Source organism: Eublepharis macularius, chromosome 8 (genome assembly GCF_028583425.1).
Source record: "Eublepharis macularius isolate TG4126 chromosome 8, MPM_Emac_v1.0, whole genome shotgun sequence".
Classification (NCBI taxonomy): Eukaryota; Metazoa; Chordata; class Lepidosauria; order Squamata; family Eublepharidae; genus Eublepharis; species Eublepharis macularius.
In genome coordinates this window covers 112887996-112907380 of record NC_072797.1, presented here as the reverse complement: position 1 = coordinate 112907380, position 19385 = coordinate 112887996, and positions in this window count along the sequence as shown.

Below are 19385 nucleotides of genomic sequence, written 5' to 3'. Positions count from 1 at the left end.
TAAGGGGAGGGAAGAGACTTTTGCTGCTCTAGTGAACCTGAGTAGCTGGAACGTGCAGAATACTTCCTTCCACTGCAACCTGCTGCAGTGTGATAGTTCTCTCTATCCAGTTACTCAACCGCAGACTGTAGTCATCTTACTTCATTACAATGTCGTCTTTGACTCCACATCTCTCCTCATCTGCTGAAAAATGTTTATGTGAGATCTGCAATTGTGGGTATGTATGTGAACTATTGGGATTCATGTGTGTAAAGTGCAACCATATTGTTCAGATGACTCCCATAACTGTTGTGCTGGCAGTTGCTTGCATTTGTGTAAGATAGCTAATAGTGTGACTTAGTTTGAGAGTTCGGTTCAATCTTTTTCCTCATGGCCTGTTTTGGAATGTTACAGAGCTCCAGGGTCCTTGTTGGCTCATCCCCCTATTAATATGATGATAATATAATAATAAATGTTTGCCCTTCATATCAGGAAGCAATCTTTCATGGAGCTGCTGATATAAGATGAGCAAGGGCTTAGCTTCAACAGTGCTACTACACTGGCTTGCACTGGCCTTCCACAATCTGCACAGATTGGAATGCCCATAGAAATAAGTTGTTTCGACAGGTTCTTCTGTGCAGTGGATAACATTGCCGTGTCAAAAGGCCGAGATACTACAACTTTTTTGGCAGGCTAGATCAGTGGCTTATGTACTGAACTCTGTTGGTCTATGGTGGGGCAATAACTATAAAAAGTTATCACATAATGGAACCTCATTGTTCAAAATTATTAATATCTCTCTGGGATGTGGAGGGCAATCAGTAAATCAACCTTTCTGACTCACACTCGGGTAGTTTTCCAGGCTCCTGTGGGCTGGCAGCCGGTCTAGGCCAGGCAATGCCTTGGACTTATGATATATGAGGAGAGGGGTTTGACTGCTAACATCATGGTATCCTTCAGGACCGGCTTTTTAGGCTGGGACTTGGAGCCACTGTTGCTACCTGGAGCATAGGTTTCAGAAGGTGGCGCTAGGGGACTGTTGTTCAGTCTCTTGGCTTTTGGTCTGTGGGGTCCTACAGGGTTCCATCTTATCCTCTATGCTCTTCAACACAGGTAAAACCACTGCATGAGGTCATCCGGAGATTTGGGTTGGGTTGTCACTACTAAGCAGGTGACACTCAGCTCTATCTCATGCTTCCAGCTGATCTCAGGGAAGCTGTAGAAACCCTGAACTGGTGCCTGGAGGCAATTTTGGAATCGATGCAGGCTAATAAAATGAAGCTTAATCCTGACAAGTGCTACCAGTGAGCGGAAGCCTGAGCCAGTATTTAAAGTGTCTGCCACTCTGGATGGAGTTGCACTCCCCTTGAAGGAACAGGTCCATAGTTTGGGGGTGCTCTTGGACCTGGGCCTACTGCTAAATAAGCCGGTGGCAGCTGTGGCTGGAGTGCCTTTTACCAGCTTCATCTGGTTAGCCAGCTGCAGCCTTTCTTGGGCAGAAAAGATTTGGTTACTGTGGTGCATGCCTGTTACATCTTGATTAAACTGCTGCAGTGCACTATGCATGCGACTACCCTTGAAAAGTGTTTGGAAACTTCACTATGTACAGAATTGTTGCAGTCATAGTGTTGACTGGGTGGGTTGTCTTGGCCCATCTACACTGGCTCCCAATTGGTTTTTTAGAATAAAGCTTGAGAAGATAAATCTATCCCTGGTGGCCATGTAGAGGCTATCTGAAAGATGACTTAGCACTGGCTTGTATCCAGCTAAGTAGTTTTGAAGACATAAGGGTATTTAAGTTTTCTTAAGAAGAGGCAGTGACTGCTACCAATTCCCGCCCCGCCCCCCACAAAATCCTACTATGCTCCCTAGACTGCAGTTAAGAGTCAGCTGACCTCCCCTTTTCCCCATATCAAAAGAGTCAGTGGGTTGCCCCAAAAGAAGGCAATTGGCAGAAATCACCACTCTCTCTTAACCAATCGTACATGCCTTTAGGAGTTCAGAACAACTTGGTTGGATACTGTCCTCTGTGCTTGACAATTGTTAGGAATTCTAAACACAGCATATATAAACCTCAGTTGAGCTTTCCGTCATTTCCTTGGTGCTAGTGATAAACATAAAAGGAGAGAAATGCATCTTCCTCTCAGCTGCTTTTTACTTGGGGGTTTCATGCTTGTTTCAATTTGTTTTATCACTCGAGGGTTGAAACTTCATATCCTACTTAAAGTGCAATGGGTAACAGAACTGTGGACCATGAGCCCCCCCCTTAAATAGCCTTTGTCTTGCTTTTGCATTGCATCCCTTATGCTACATATGAAGTATAAATAAGCAGTACGGGGTGTGTGTGACATCTCCAAGTTATTAATGCCAAATTGGAAGTCAGCTGTTGGATTTGTAAATAGGTTTTGGAGTAAATGATTGAGAAACAGTACACAACCCACAAGGTAAGAACATAAGAGAAGCCATGTTGGATCAGGCCAATGACCCATCCAGTCCAACACACTGTGTCACACAGTGGCCAAAAACCAGGTGTCCTCAGGAGGTCTGCCAGTGGGGAAGGGACACTAGAAGCCCTCCAACTGATTGCCCCCGCCCCCAAACACCAAGAATACAGAACATCACTGCCCTAGACAGAGAGTTCGATCTATACCTTGTGGCTAATAGACACTAGTGGACCTCTGCTCCATATGTTTATCCAGTCCCCTTTTGAAGCTGTCTATGCTTGAAGCTGCCACCACCTCCTGAGGCAATGAATTCCATGTGTTAATCACCCTTTGGGTGAAGAAGTACTTCCTTTTATCCGTTCTAACCCGACTGCTCAGCAATTTCATTGAGTACCCACGAGTTCTTGTATTGTGAGAAAGGGAGAAAACTACTTCTCTACCTTCTCTATACCATGCATAATCTTGTAAACCTCTGTCATGTCACCCCTCAGTCATCATTTCTCCAAGCTAAAGAGCCCCAAGTGCTTTAACCTTTCTTCATAGGGGAAGTGTTCCATCCCTTTAATCATTCTAGTTGCCCTTTTCTGCACTTTTTCCAGTGCTATAATATCTTTTTTGAGGTGTGGTGACCAGAATTGTACACAGTATTCCAAATGAGGCCATACCATTGATTTATACAGGGGCATTATGATACTAGCTGATTTGTTTTCAATTCCTTTCCTAATAATCCCCAGCATAGTGTTGGCCTTTTTTATTGCTGTCACATACTGTATCGACATTTTCAGTGAGTTATCCACCACTACTCCAAGATCTCTCTCTTGGTCAGTCTCCGCCAGTTTTGACCCCATTGTGTATTTATATTTGGGATTTTTGGCCCCAATCTGCATTACTTTGCACTTGGCCACGTTGAACCTCATTTGCCACATTGATGCCCACTCGCCCAGCCTCGACATCCCTTTGGAGTGCCTCACAATCCTCCCTGGTTCTCACCACCCTGAACAATTTAGTGTCATCTGCAAACTTAGCCACTTCACAGCTTACTCCCAGCTCCAAATCATTAATGAACAAGTTAAAAAACACCTGAACCAATACTGAGCCCTGTGGTGCTCCACTGCTTACCACCCTCCACTATGAATATTGCCCATTTATACTCACTCTGTTTCCTATTTGTTAGCCAGTTTTTGATCCACGAGAGGTCTTGTCCTTTTATCCCATGACTATTGAGCTTACTTAGCAGCCTTTGATGAGGAACTTTATCAAAAGCTTTCTGGAAGTCTAGGTAGACAACATCTGTTGGTTCCCCCTTGTCCACATGTTTGTTCACTCCCTCGTGAGACAAGATCTTCCCTTACAGAACCCATGCTGAGTCTTCCTCAATAGCTTTTGTTCATCAATGTGGCTACTAATTCTTTCTTTAATAACGGTTTCCACCAACTTATTCGGTATTAACGTTAGACTGACTGACCTGTAATTTCCCAGATCTCTTCTGGAACCCTTTTTTAAAGATGGGGGTGACATTAGCTACCTTCCAGTACTCAAGAATGGAGGCAGATGTTAATGAAAGGTTACATATCTTTGTCAGGAGATCCACAAGTTCACATTTGAGTTCTTTCAGAACTCTTGGATGTATGCCATCCGGGCCTGGTGATTTGTTAGTTTTTAAATTGTCTATCAGTTGTAGGACCTCCTCTCTCGTCACCTCAATCTGACTCAGGTCTTTCAATACTCCTTCCGAAATCAGCGGTTCTGGAGAGGGCAAGCACCTCTCATCTTCTACAGTGAAGACAGAGGCAAAAAATGCATTTAGCTTCTCGGCCATTTCCCAATCACCCTTCAGTAATCCTTTTACCCCTTGATCATCCAGGGGCCCCACTGGCTCCCTGGCTGGTTTCCTGCTTCTAATATATTTGAAGAAATATTTATTGTTGGTCTTTATGTTTTTTGCAGTGTGTTCCTCATAGTCCCTTTTTGCCTGCCTGATCACAGACTTGCATTTTCTTTGCCACAGCCTGTGTTCCCTTTTATATACCTCACTCCAACTAGCTTTCCACCTTTTAAAGGAAACCTTCTTACCTTTTATAGCTTCCTTTACTTTGTTTGTTAACCATGTTATACCTATTTGTGCCTTTCCTAACCTGTGGTATATATTTTATCTGAGCTTCTAGGATTGTAGTTTTAAATAGTTCTAGGATTGTAGTTTTAAATAGTCTCCAAGCTTCCCCAAGGGTTTTGACCCTTTTGACCTTTCCTTTCAGTTTCTTCTTCACATGCCCCCTCATCTCAGAGAAGTTACCTCTATTAAAGTTAAAAGAGGTTGTGTTGGTCTTTTTGGGAAACTCCCTATTTATGAAAATGCTGAATTCAATAACATTATGGTCACAGTTCCTAAGCGGTGCAACCACTTTTACATCTCTCACCAGATCTTGGGCATCACTTAGGACCAAGTGCAGAATCGCCTCTCCCCTGGTAGGTCAATTTCACCATCTATGTGCCCCTCACAGCTGCTTCATGCCATTAAGTTTGGTGCACCAATGGAAGAGAGGACTGCAGTTGTGGCTTGTGCCAGCTGCTGCAGCAGGCACTGAATATTGCTGCCACACTGCAATGTGGGGCAGCAATGTGTGCCGGACATTGCTACCACACTGGGCTCAAAGTGAGACATAGAGGCCTTTTCACTCCCACTGGATCCTGCTTGTGTGGCACAGTAGGAGGTGCTCATCTCCTCTTGTGTCGCTGCTGCCTTGGATCCATCTGAGGTGGCCTGGCGAGGAAGATGCTTTGTCTGCAATCCACCCTGGATCTTGCTGGGGGGGGAGGGGGTGACACAGAGGAGGTGGGGTGGCATTCTAGTTTGAATCAACCCAGGCTATACAGCAAATAAGCCTTTCTCTTTCAGAAAAACTGAAAATAAAAATCTGAAAAACTAAGCTAAATCCCTGTGAGGAAATAGCCTTCTGAACTGAAGCATTTCTAAATTTCTTTTTTCTGCTAAAATTATTAGGAAGGTCTTGTAGTGTCCATAGCCCAATGTCCAGTGTTTTCTATTCGCTATGCCATATTTCATTGTCGGTCTTCTTGTGCAGTCCCACATGGGATTGTGCATGTGCAGGCCTGCCGAATGGCGAGGTTTTACAGCTAAAAAATTCTTCGAAGGGGGCGCCTGACTCCTAGAGTGCATGTGTGAGCGTTTCCCACTGAAAACACCCATCTGTGGAAACAGCATCCCCACCCTCAGTTCCTCTTTTGCCACTGGACAGAGGTTCTTTTCAGCGTGCGTCGTAACTGCTTCTTCTTCTACCAAGAATTATCCTTCCAAATTTGTTACGAAAATCTGTGAGATGGCATAGAAAGCATTGTTTAAAAAGTGTACAAAATGCTCTAAAAAAATGACCCGTACGAGCAGGCATGATCTCTGCCTTGTCTGCCCAGGGGAGGGCCATAACTTCCTGGCCTGCAAGGCTTGCCAAAAATTTACCCTGAAGGCATGGGCAGAGGGGGGCTACTAGATTAAAAGCCCTATTGGGGGAGCCGGTGCTTTCTGCATCCAGCATCCTGGCTACTAAGACGGCAAAATCTTCCAGTCTGTTGGAGCTGGCCGTGCAATCGGATCCAACAAATATGGAATTGTCGACTTCGAGCATGTATGCCCCGCCGGATCCAACCGCACCTCTTCGGACCCCAAAATGCCATTCAACTCTGTCTCTGGGTTTGGCTTTGAAACCCACGAGCTGCTCGGATCCGAACTCGCATCAGTGGATCCAACAACCAGCTTCCGAGATGCAAAGACTTATGGAATGACCTCAGAGCTGGCATCTACACTGGACCCTTCCATCTGCAGTAGTCCTCAGACGACACGCTGAAACAAGGAATGTGGAAGACTTTAAGACTTCCATTAAAACCGACGAATATTTATCCCACAAGAAAAGGGACAGACAGACCGCAAGGTGTTACAGAATATTGCCCCTGAGACCAAAGGGTCTGTATCCTACCGAGAGTGTCACCTAAATGAAGAGCTGGGGGAAGAGTCTCGCCCTTTGGAGGAAGGCTCCACACTTAGCCTAATAGTCTACAACCTAGTAATCTCTTTTGATGCATTTTTAAAAACATTTAAACATTTTTACTTTTAATGCCATACATCTGGAAGAAAAAAATGGGAAAGGTGGGGGGAATCCATGTCATAAAAATTTAAAGAGCAAGCACTCTTATAGCAGCAGGAGTCGGCCTCCGAACTGTTGCTGTCTCTGAATTCAGTCTCCAAATTCCTTTGAGAAATCGGCGGCGGCGGTGTGTGTGTGTGTGTGTGTGTGTGTTTAGCTTCTGAAAAATATGCATTTGGGTTGCCTTTGTTGAAGTTACTGCAAACGCAAAGCAGGTGCTGTCAAGCAAAATCCAACTTGAATAGCTTAAAAACTATTTGGGAGCTCAAAAGGCCCAGATCCAAAATCTCCAAAGCAGTAACCTCTTCCCTGCAAATACAGCCAGAAAGTGACATTCTGCGTTAGGGTATCATATGACCATGGCAATGTTGTTTCTTTTACACTTTGGATATTTTGATTGTTGTGAACTCTAGGGCTCCTCAGCTTTTTGAGAGACCGTATCCAGCAGTGGATATTTTTCTTTAGAGCCTGATTGCGTACAATGTCAACCGCTCAGACTCCTCATCGTTGTCGTTAAGAGTTTTCACAACAAATGAAGTAGACTTTTATAATCTTGCGCAACGAAACATGCTGTGTTTTGTGAATACATTTCATTTCAGCTTTCTTCTGTTTAATAAAATAGCAGATCTAATCCTCTCTACACAAGTCCTCACACTCAGAGGTTCCTCTGAAGAAATTATATCCTGCTTTTCTCTGTGTTAGATCACAACTTTCTCAAAGGAGTAACCATGTTGCTGCTTTCAGATCAGCATGCTTCACTGGGGTGTTGTTTGGCTAATCTGAAGGAATGATCAAGTTCCATGCCACTAAATCATTGCCCGCAGTTGCTAGCCCAAGTAAGCCTGATCTCGTCAGATCTCAGAAGCTAAGCAGGTTCAGCCTTAGTTAGTAATTGGATGGGAGACCTCCAACAAAGACCAGGGCTGCAAAGGCAGGCAAACCTGATAGTCTCTTGCCATGAAAACCCTGCCAGAGGTTGCCATAAGTCAGCTATGACTTAAGGGCACCACACACACACACACCCTTTTAAAAAGAAACTCTGAACATTAGCAACTAGTACATTTCACACAATTAGATAAAACATCTCTATCGCTGTATCTATTAAAATAGAGTAATTTAGAGTAGATGTGGCATAAGAAGAGGGTGCTTAATAATCTCCTTGCCCCCTTAATCATCTCCTTGCCCCCTACAAGCAGTATGGTGTAATGGTTAGAATTTCAGAATAGGATCTGAGAGACCCATGTTCAAGTCACTACTGTGCCAGGAAAGCTCACTGGGAGATGGGCCAGTTGCAGGGCTTTTTTTCAGTGGGAATGTGGTGGAAAGGAGTTTCGGCGCCTCTTGAAAATGGTCACATGGCCGGTGGCCCCACCCCCTGATCTCCAGACAGGGGAGTTGAGATTTCCCTCCGCGGAGGGCAATCTAAACTCCCCTCTGTCTGGAGATCAGGGGGTGGGGCCACCGGCCATGTGACCATTTTCGCCGAGGGTGATTTAATCTTTAAAAAACTCCCCCCTTGTTCCAGCTGACCCAAAGTGATGTCCTTGTGTGGTCCTGAGTTCCACCACTGAGTTCCACCACCTCTTTTCCTAGAAAAAAAGCCCTGGCCAGTTGTACTTTCAGCCTAACCTACCTCACGTGACGGTTTGGATAAAGTGGAGGGGAAAGATGCTGTATGTGACTTGGAGGCCCTGCTGGAAAGAAAAGCTGGGTACAAATATATAAATAAATGCTTCCCAGCCACTATTTCCTGTGATGGATGTTGTTTGCAAGAGTAACAATGTCTTGCTGTGGAGACAGAGGGAGGAAATGCCTTGAACTGGAGGAGGAGTTACGGATGCGCTCCCAGTTACTTCTGGTCTGAAAATATACCCCCAAAATACCAGTATTTGGGGGGGTATATTCTGATCAGCTGAAACTGTATTAATGATTCCAGAATACCGAATATTGATTCCTGAAAAATCCTGGGAATATTTGGGTCTGTTGTTGCAAGGCTCCCAGCACTGTCTCCCCCACCCCCCGCCCAATTTCCCAGGGTTCCTTGACAACAGGAGGGAGCGGGGAGGGAGAAAGCTGTCCCAGGCAATAGGGCATTTGAGGGAGCCCTTGAACTGCTGATGAATCATCATGATTCACACATCCATCTATGAAGGCCAACTGCACTAGGTTTTGAATGAGTTGGTTCCAGGTTTCCAGGACCCAACCAGGGTTCCCTGCAGTGATACTGAAGCACTTGCTTTTTAAAATAAAGGAGACTCCAAAGGGGCTTGGAAGAGTTCGTTTTTTTTAAGACAGTAACATTTTCATGGTAACAAAACTCTTCCATGCAGCCTAGTTGCCTGCATTTTGAAGCACAACAAACTGATTTCGTACATGCCACTCAGTGCTTTAAAGCCTCTCTCCTGCTCCCGGTGTGCGTGTGTGAAAGAGAAGTGCAGTTTTCTGTTCACTTGTATCAGATTTTTAAAAAATTGGCCCTATTACCATGCATAAATGTGGTTATACAATTGCATTTCAACCTTCTTGCACTCTTCTTCGCGTTTTATCTAAAGTGCATTTTTGTTACTTATCTACTATTTTTCTCAGAGATTTGTATGAACTTGGGAATGGCTTTTTCATGATGGCAACCATGTCTCCTGTAGCCTCCCCAGAAAAGATGGCATTATCTGTTGCAATGCAACCATGTTTCTGTGGCCACCCTAATACCAGCTTCATCCTTACAGTCCTCCTTGAATTCTTTTACTGTCCAAGAGTTGTCTCAATAGCAGATTGCAATAAATGATGGCTTCTTGAACCTCCAGGGGTCATGACTTCCATGGCCCTGCCTGTGAGAGGCTGCTTGGGTTACCTGCATCTGGAACACTGTGTGTGGGCTCACAGCTGGGGAACTCGATGTGTTTGGTGGATTTGGCATTGAGCAGAAACACACACATCGCCCACTGTTAGCACATCTGTGTCTTTTTATTTTGGGTACATTAACACTTCTCTTAGCTTTCCACATCTGTTGCTGTTTTTCCATGACACTGACAGTGGTTTCAGACATATTTACAAAAGGAGTCACACTATAGCTGAATTTGGTTCATGTTTGCCTTAATCTTTCATTTATGGTACATGGGCTGTTCAACTCGCCTCTTTCCAAAGTGTCTATATTTCAGCGGTTAGCACTCTGGATGCCATGCCGAGATGTCTGTGAGAAGCTGGTCTTTAAACACAGCCAGCAGCAAAATAATATTATTCCACAGTTATTTGTATTTGTGGTGTGATGCTTTGTTTGCTTAGCATTGTGATGAATTATGTTTCCTTTTAGGCTTGTAGCATTGTGTTAAGTGCTGACAGCATACTAAAACTCTGCAGTCAGATAAGATCAAAGTCTCCCTTCGGACCTCAAGAGTCTATAGTAGACAGCAATATACTGGGACACCTAGAAGATGAAAATCCAATAAGCAGGGCTTTTTTTCTGGGAAAAGAGGTGGTGGAACTCAGTGGGTTGTCCTTGGAGAAAATGGTCACATGGCTGGTGGCCCTGCCCCCCTGATCTCCAGACAGGGGAGTTTAGATTGCCCTCCGTGCCGGGCGCGGAGGGCAATCTCAACTCCCCTCTGTCTGGAGATCAGGGGGCGGGGCCACCAGCCATGTGACCATTTTCAAGAGGTTCCGGAACTCCATTCCACTGCGTTCCAGCTGAAAAAAAGCCCTGCCAATAAGAAATATCTTCAGAAGTTGTAATGGAACTCAGGCTGACAGAGAATAGCGTTGGAGTAGGTTAGCATTTCAAATGGTCACAGGCTGGTTTCTAATGCCAGCTGTACCCAAGCATTCTCTGTTAACAGCTTCCATTTTGTGGAATGCTCTGCCTGAGGAGGTCAAGATGCAAAACAATTGTTCAGGGGCCATTTTAGAAAAGGAATAAGGCTGTAGTTTATAGGACTGTTTATGTATTATCTATTTTTTTACAGTATTGTTTTTGTATATCTGCAATCCAGTTACTCATTCTTCACGGTGTCTTGTAGTGTTTTCTTCCATTGTTTTTCTAACTCTGCAATCCAGTTTGAGCTTCAGCAACAAAGGCTTGACCATAAGTACATAAAGCAAGTAAATCTAAAGCTTGGTTAGAAAAGTATCTTGTTTTTGAACTTGTGAGTGCTGAGACGGATTCATCCAGCATTCCCAATATTCAGTCCCAGTGGGACTTGCAATACAGGCTGGAGTGATGGTTAGTGGCTGGGTCACTAGCAGCAAAGACCAGGTTTGACCCACTGTTAAAAAGGTTTCCCAGGTTGTACTACTTTACATTTTCACTCCTGTGGAGTAAAATAAACTGCTACATTTGGGGACACTGCAAGCAATACCCACACTCTACTTTGTTGGGTGGTATGTGTGTAGACTAAACTTATGAAGAGGGTGCAGAATGTGTGTCTCCTCTGAACTGTGCACTGAGTGAGAGAGATGGACTGCAATCCCTTGCATTCCTTGGAATGTACACCGTCTCCTTCCACCCGCTGCTATACCAGCATGTCTTCTCTTTCTGTCTGTGAAAACAGGCATCACCACTTTGTGACGAATGTTTAGAAGACTAATGAAGATAAAGTACAGTATCAGAACAACACCTTATTTGCAAGTGGATTTGTCACCCTGGCCTAGTACAGTGGGATGTTTTTATTATCTAGGCTCGCTAGTCACCAAGTCAGTCTCAACCTTTAGAACTTCTTTTATTTATTTTATTTATTTATATTTGATTGATATTCCATCCTCCCCGCATCAATGGGCTCAGGGCAGATTATATCATATACATTATAAAAACTTTAACGTTTCAACTTTAAAACGAATAAACAATAATATATAATTTAAAATCTAAAAATACAGAGTACAAAAAGCAGCAGCATAGAAACAATTCATATAATTCATATAATCCATCATCCAACTGTTCCTAAAACAATATCACAGAAGGGTCGGGTGGTAGCTATTTCCTGATAGGGAAGGATGATCCCCTCTATTGGACCGGTGGGGGGCCCTGCCCAGCATCAACCATATGCCTGGCAGATCAGCTCTGTCTTACAGGCCCGGCGAAAGGATAGCAAGTCCTGCCGGGCCCTGGTCTCAGACAGAGAGTTCTGCCAGGTTGGAGCCAGGACCGAAAAGGCCCTGGCTCTGGTCGATGCTATGCGGGCCTCTCTGGGGCCAGGGACTACTAATAGCTTTTTCACTAGAACAAAGCGTCCTCTGGGGCTCATATGGGGAGGCGGTCCCACAGATATGCTGGTCCCAGTCCGCATAGGGCTTTATAGGTTAAAACCAGAACCTTGAACCTGATTTGATACTCCACCGGAAGCCAATGCAGCTGGTGCAATACCGGTGTTATATGTGCATTTCCTGGCACTCCGGTGATGACCCGTGCCGACACATTTTGGACCAGTTGCAACTGCTGGATCACTTGAGGCAAAGTGTAATGAATCTATCTAATTTGGTTTTCAGGAGTCAAGAAAAATAAGCACCTGATAAAGGTGCGGTCAGCTACTCATCTAGTGATGTAAGGTCTGCTTTTTAAACTTGATTTTTTTTTAAAAAAAGGCTTAATATTACTTCTAAAGAGCTGTGATGTTTGCATCTATTAGTCTTTAGTTTGGCTGCCTTACTAGTATATTGTTTTGTATCAGCGTGATGTTTCACATGGTTTTTGTTTACATTTTCTAAGATTCTTGAAACACATGGCTGTGGTCAGACAGAAACAATAAAGTTCAGCATCCCTGCTTATCCAGGTGGATATCTTCAAGGTATCCTAGCAAATGAGTGTAGTTTTATAGGGGAAGTGGTAGAATGAGGGAACAGCAAGAGGTTAGCCCCACCAGAGATTGGTGTGCTGTTGCAGATTTTCTGCTATTCTGAATCCAAATGGGTGGGATGCTCTGCTCCTCCCTGCATGTACCAGGTCCCCCAGCCTTCTAATTCTGGGCACTGATAACACAAGCCACTCCAACAACCAGGCAGCAGGAAAGCACCTGTTCATTTACTTGTGAGACTTTTCAGTCTCTGGGTTTGTTCTGAGGTGTACCCACGTTCAACCTATAAACTCCAGACACAGGCTTAAATAAAACGTAGTTTATTGACTTAAGGACTGTAGCAAAGCATAAAGCATTCAAACATAGGCAGCAGACATAAAACAAGAAAAACCTTCCTGATACTACGTAAAAATTTGCCTTTCTAAAACTTGCAGAGCTAGTTATCTAGCATCTCTGGTTGGCACCTTTAGTTGCTTCTCACCCCTTCACAGAATGTGAGCCCTCTCTCATGCCGTGTGGCACGAGGCTTGCTGAAATGATGAGCCGCTTGGAGCTTCCAGCTTCTCTCACATGTTGGTATGGAGTAGAGTAAAGGCGAGAGATGGGTGAGCTGAGAAGCCATCTTTTCATACCTCAACCCATCATGCCCCAACTCAAGAACCAATCAGGACAAAGTTGTTAGTTGGCTTTTCTGCTGCATGAGAAAAATGAGGAGTGTTGACAGAGCTCTGTGAGACAGTCTCTTAAGGTTGAATCTCTAGGGAACAGAGACTGGTCTGCAAGTGTTACTAGGGTTCCCAGTCCCACGCTGGGGGTGGGGCCTCCCCCGCTCCCACCCTCTGCCCCTGCTTACTTGGCTGGCAGGGGGGGCATGCCTCCTAGGGTGCTCTCCCAGACTGTGTGGCTCGCTCCTGGGCCTGATCCATCCCAATTTAGGCCCGAATTGGGCCACTGCGGAGCATAGCAGAGCTCCCATGCTCTGCAGCAGCCCAATCCTTGCCGAATTGGCCCAAATCGAGGCCAAATTGGCCCAGACTGGGCCTAATCAGCCCGAGTCAGGCTGCACTCCCCAGCAGCCTGATTCAGCCCAGATTGGTCCAAAATCAGCTCAAGTTGGGCTGCTGTGGAATGCACAAGTTATGCCACTGTGGAATGCACAAGTTAGTGTTATTACTATCACCACAATACAGCTGGGGAGCTGGGGCTGAGAGGAGTGGCTTACCCAAGGCCACCTACATGGCAGTAGTGGGATTTGGGGTGCTGATTCACAGACGAACCACTTAACTACTGTATTACATCAGCTCAGGTTCTAAACCCAAGTTCAGCCATTTTACCAGAACCTGGGCTCTAATTTAGCAAATTCCTTATACTCCCCAGTCAGTACCATTCCATCCTGGTATGCACTAACCTGTTTGCAAAAGCTGTTGCTTTTTTAGTGCCTCCTTCCTAGAGAAGCAATACACTATTACTGTGTATGTTTTCAGAAAAATTCTACATAAGACCAGGTCCTGTTTTGGCAGGTTTGACCGGTACAGCCAGTGGGGTTACTTGATCATTCAGCTGGCTAAAGGAGCAAAACCTCATACGTTTCATTTTGTAACTTCAAAATGAGTTTAACTGAGAGACTAAAGTTTATTCTGTACCACTTGGCCAAACTGCCAAGGTTACTTAGAGTAGGAATTAAATACCAGGGCAAATGTTCTCTGTGGTACGTTGCTCTGTTTCTCGTTATGTTAAAAGGGTTACATTCTGCAAGTCTTTTGACTTCTGTTGTACTTTTTAACTCATCAAATTTCATCCTTGAGTTAATTTTTTTAAAGGAATTGGGTGAAGTAGTAATATGGTACCTACTACAGATGGTTTTAAATGGTGCCCACAGTTGACAGTCACTCACTAGGACTAGAACTAAGGTGGTACTTCCATGAAGAATATTGCATAGGTTATCATGTGTGATGGTAAATTTATTTTATTTTTATTTTTTTTGCTTCATTTATACCCCTCCTTTCTCACCAACGGGGACCCAAAGCCGCTTACATCATTCTCCTCTCCTCCATTTTATCCTCACAGCAACCCTGTGAGGTAGGTTAGGCAGAGAGGGTGTGACTGGCCCAAGGTTACCCGGCGAGCTTCCATGGCAGAGTAAGGAACTGAACCTGAGCTGTCCAGTCCTAGTCCATCACTCTAGCCACTACACCACACTGACTCAAGTTTATATGAGCTGTGAAGCACGGCCAATCAGATTTCTCTTCCACCTTCATGTTATTCTGTGCTCAAAGTACTCATTAAAGACTCTGAGCAGAGGAGGACAAGGAGGAGGCAATTCTGTTCTTACTGAAGCTGGCTGAAAGACGAAACTGGCAATGCAATCCCAGGAAGAGTTGCTCCATTCTAAGTCCATTGACATCTGTGGGGCTAGACTGGAGTAACTGCTTAGGATTGTGCTGTGTGGGACACCTTCTGCCCTTGTATTATCCTCTCTGTATTCAGATCAAAGAAAATTACAAATAAAACCAGTTTCCTCCCAAATAATTTGGCTGGAAAAAATTCCTCTCCTTACCTCCAGGCAAACTCCTTCCTGATCACATTGGAACATATTTCTTGAAATTTTTATGTGTCTGGAGTACACACAGGAATCACCATCGTTTAATGCTGTAGACACCCTGTGTAAAAATCTTACCACACAGTTCTTCTAAAGTATTTTTAAAGTGTAAAGATCCAGTCTTAACAGCATTTAACTAATTCCAGAAAGGAAATATTTCATAGGGTTTTTTTTTTAGTGTACCCAAACTTTCCATTTTTTCTGCTGGAAAAATTGAAAAAAATGTTTTCCAGATAAAAACCTGGGTTTCTTCCCAAACTTTTTCAACTCCCCCCCCACGCCCCCAGCATTTCAGGTCTTTAGTTGAAAACCACCATCACACTTTAAAATCTGTCTTCACATCGAGTCTAACAAAATTATTCATTGAATTTTTCTGTGTGATCCATGGCAATTTTATTGAATACTTTGAACTTTAACATCTCTGTCCAGCTTCTCCTTTAAAGGGAAATAAGTTATATCACAAACCTTGTAGTTCTGTCAAAAAACCCAACACAAAAATGTCAATCTAACTCTCTGTTTTAATTTAGTTTTCTTTCTGGGTTTGGAGACAGTTAACTGTGCATTCATTATATAACAAAATGAGCAATTGGGAATAAATGACTTGAGCAGAAAGATTAGATGAGTTTGTGAATAGAAGAATTCATATATTTTTTTAAAAGTTTGTGTAAATATTGATGAGATAAAAGGCTATATTCAACCGTTTTTGTAGGGAAACAAGATTCCTGAGCCAGAAAAGAAATATTCTTTTCCTTTCTAGCCTTGAAGTATTTTTGATTTCACTGTTTCCTATAATAATCAATACAGTATGTCTAGATACACCAGACAAGGACTGTATTGTGTCTCTGTGTTTTTGACATAGATCTGGATAGTTTTGCCACTTGCAAAAGTCTTTCTGCAGTATTTTCCATGCCTCTGAAAGGTGCATATTATAAATGTCATAATCCTTTTGCTGGATCAAAAGCTTCTCCCTTTCTGAAGCATTCTAATTTCACTTTAGAAATATACCTACTGTCACTATCTTAAGTATATTCTGACTATCCAGCCAATACCTCTTGATTTCCATGTTTATATGGCCATTATTTGCTCAATTCATACTCTTTTACGCAATATTATCCAGGGAATCCTTACACGTGGAGATTTGCTCACAGAGGACGAAGAGGTCTTCATTGAAAGATGTCTCTTTTTTAGTAAAAATTTTGCATTCTTACTTTTTCCTGCTGGCGTGAATACATTTTATTAAAATTAGATGCTGTATGCCATATTTCAAGCATACTATTTTTGCATAGTGGGGAGCACTACTTAAAATAGTTATGAGCAATTCCATATATTTTACATTACAGTCTATAAATATGTCATTACAGTCGACAAATATGTCATAAATGTCTTGATCCATTTTTTTTTTAAAAACTCACTTTGAAAGCTGCCAAAGTTGGGTGATGCTTGGTTGAACCACCTCTGTGGCAGTCTTTTGGATTTTAAATTGGTAGGCTTGATAAGTAACCACTTGTGCTTGTTTGTTTTTGTAATCCCTCCGGTAACTGGGTGCTGAACTCCCCCTGGCTTAAAAAAAATACTTGGTGTTTCCTAACACCTTTCAGTGTCCATATTATTTGTGACCTTGCCCATAGCAATGTTTGTCCATATGACATAAGAGGAACTCACCATCTATCAGCAGAAAGGTATTTCGTCTGCTCTGTGAAGCCATACTCAGCATACCATCGGAACCCTGTGTAGGGCTGGAGAGTGAGCTAATAGCTTGTGTGTCGACAGCCTTGTTGTTCACCTAAAAATAGGAGTTTGCATACATTTGGCTTGCTTTTTGCTTTTTACCATTAGATTTAAACATGAGCAGAGCTGTTGCTAATTTCAAAGCTTTTCTTTAAATTGCGTTTAATATTCCCTCACGCTTCACAGTGAGGAAGACATATGTAGACACAGATAAAAATACCTAGCGTGAAATGTTAAGAGGCTATTCTGATAAATAAATCGTTATGTAGGCCTCAGAAACCTAATGAAAGGATTCCATGTTTGGGCCATTAGCAGAGTCTATCATGTGGCATAGGAAGCATGATTATAGGTGGTTGTGAGCTCATTCTGCTGGCTGGTGTGTGTGTGCAGGAGAGAAAATAATAAAAGCATACACTTGGTTTATATTTAGAAAAGAAATGAGAGTTCTTTATTGCAGGAACTCCATACTCTGATAGGAAAGGAGGAGAGGCAGATCCTAACTACCTATCTAGTCTGGGCATGGATGGCAGGACAAGGCCTGCATCCATGCTGCCAAGATGGAGGGAGGAGGAGAAAGGTTTTGCCTGGAACAAAGCCAGGAAGAGAAGAAGAGTGAGAGGGAGGAAGTCAGGAGAAGGAAATCCTGAGAACAGCTATTTGCATATTAAAGGACAGTCAGAGCAGTAAACAGTAAACAAAGTGCCCTGACCACTCTATCTTTCTCTTTGGTTTGTCCCCCTCTGAGGGACAGTGTTGGATCCTCGTCTTCCAACATATTCAACACCTAATGACTGCACCTTAGTATACAAGCACAGGCCCCTGCATGAATGTTCTCAGTGGAAGAAGACCATGTCCTGCTAGAATGCTGATATTCACAAGACTGTATTTTTGAGCTGCTTTAGCACAGAGGTTAAGAGGTTCAGCAGTGAATCAGCACTCTGCTGGTTCAAATCCCACTACTGTCCTGATCTTAGTAGGTGGCCTTGGGTAAGCCACTCCTCTCAGCCCCAGCTCCCCAGCTGTATTGTGGGGATAATAATAACACCAGGTTGTTCAATGCTCTGGGTGAGGCACTAATCTGTCTAGAAGAGTGGTATATAAACTCAGTTGTTGTTGTTGTTGTTATTTTATCTTTGTATTGTCCATGGACCCTTATATAATAGATTATTTTACAAGTATCTTTCCTTCCCCACTGTCTACCAATATGTCTAATTTTCCTAGTCAAGTAACATGGTCAGACTTGAAGAAGCTCAGCATTCTTATTTTAGTACCATGGCAGGGTTTGTTGACCTTTGTTCCTCCATCGTCTCAACCATCCAAAAGTTGGTCTGCTCCCTTCTGTGTCTCTACACTTCTCCCTTTCTATTCCAAGCACCTGGAACTGCCTTTCAGAACACATGTATAATGCCAATTTCTCTCTTCTTTCAATCCCTCCTCTAAACTTGTATTTCCTGTGAAGCCTTTGGTGCACCTCGCGAAGCCTTTTTATTAGGATCAACCCAAAACTTGCAAAATAGTAAGTTTTTCTCCAGAATTCTGCATCAGCCTGAATGTTAAGTACTAAAGGGGTACTAGGAAAGGAAGGTTTTCAAAACAGGTTTGAAGAGTCCCAAAGTCTGCAGTGTGCAGCATTCTTAAGCTGTGGCAAGAAGTGCGAAGTCTGAATGAGATTTCATGATGCTGGGTGAGTAACATATTGGGGGCTACTGAAAAGACAACTAGAATGAGGAATGGTTTTAAAATCTTTACTATGAAAAGCAGCTTAGGACATCTTTATCAGGGTCTAGGCCAGGGGTGGCCAAACTTGCTTAATGTAAGAGCCACATAGAATAAACATCAGATGTTTGAGAGCTGCAAGACATAATGCATTGAAGTGACTTCAGATGAGGAGGTGGGTTTGGGGGAGTGTCCTGAAAATGACATCACAGAAAGGGGTGGCGTTTTGGTGCAATATGCTGGAAGTGACATCATCAGAAGGGGTGGATCTTGGGAACAGCCATCACCTGACCTTTGACTTGGAAGTGACATCACAAAAGTGAGGTCACATCCTTGCTAGGCTTCATCCCCAAAATCCCCAGATATTTTCTGTGTCAGACCTGGCAACCCCGACATTTTTATTGAAAATATGAAAGACATGGAAAGAAAGGAGGAAAAGGAGGGAGGGAAATAAACTAGACTAAACTAAAATGTATGGCCACAGTGATACTCAGAGACCTCCAGAAGCTGCACAATATGTCTAGAAGAGCCACATGTGGCTCCCGAGCTGGAGTTTGGTCACCCCTGCTGTAGGCCTTGTTCTAGATTAGAACTAAGATCACATGATTTTTAGAGCAGTCCACAATTACTAATTGCTTAAAACTGTGAAATATAATACAATGCCTCTAAATTCTATCACTACAGGATGTATATGAGATTTAAAAATGGTTTAAAATCCTGGGATGAAGAAGCACAACATTTCAGTCTCTTCCCATAAATAAGGTGGGACAGCGGTTCATTAGGACCTGTGCAATGCTGTTCAGAACACACCAGATCCTTTAAGCCTGAGAGTGGGAAGAAAATATTGTAGCTCTGATACTGTCTAAACTGGAGAATAATTTTGGATGAGGTACTAGGTAGCAAATCAGTAGAAAGAGCCTAAGCAATGAGTATGGAATGGATGCTTATGTGTGTGTTTTACCCCCAACTGTAGCTCCTTCCTCTC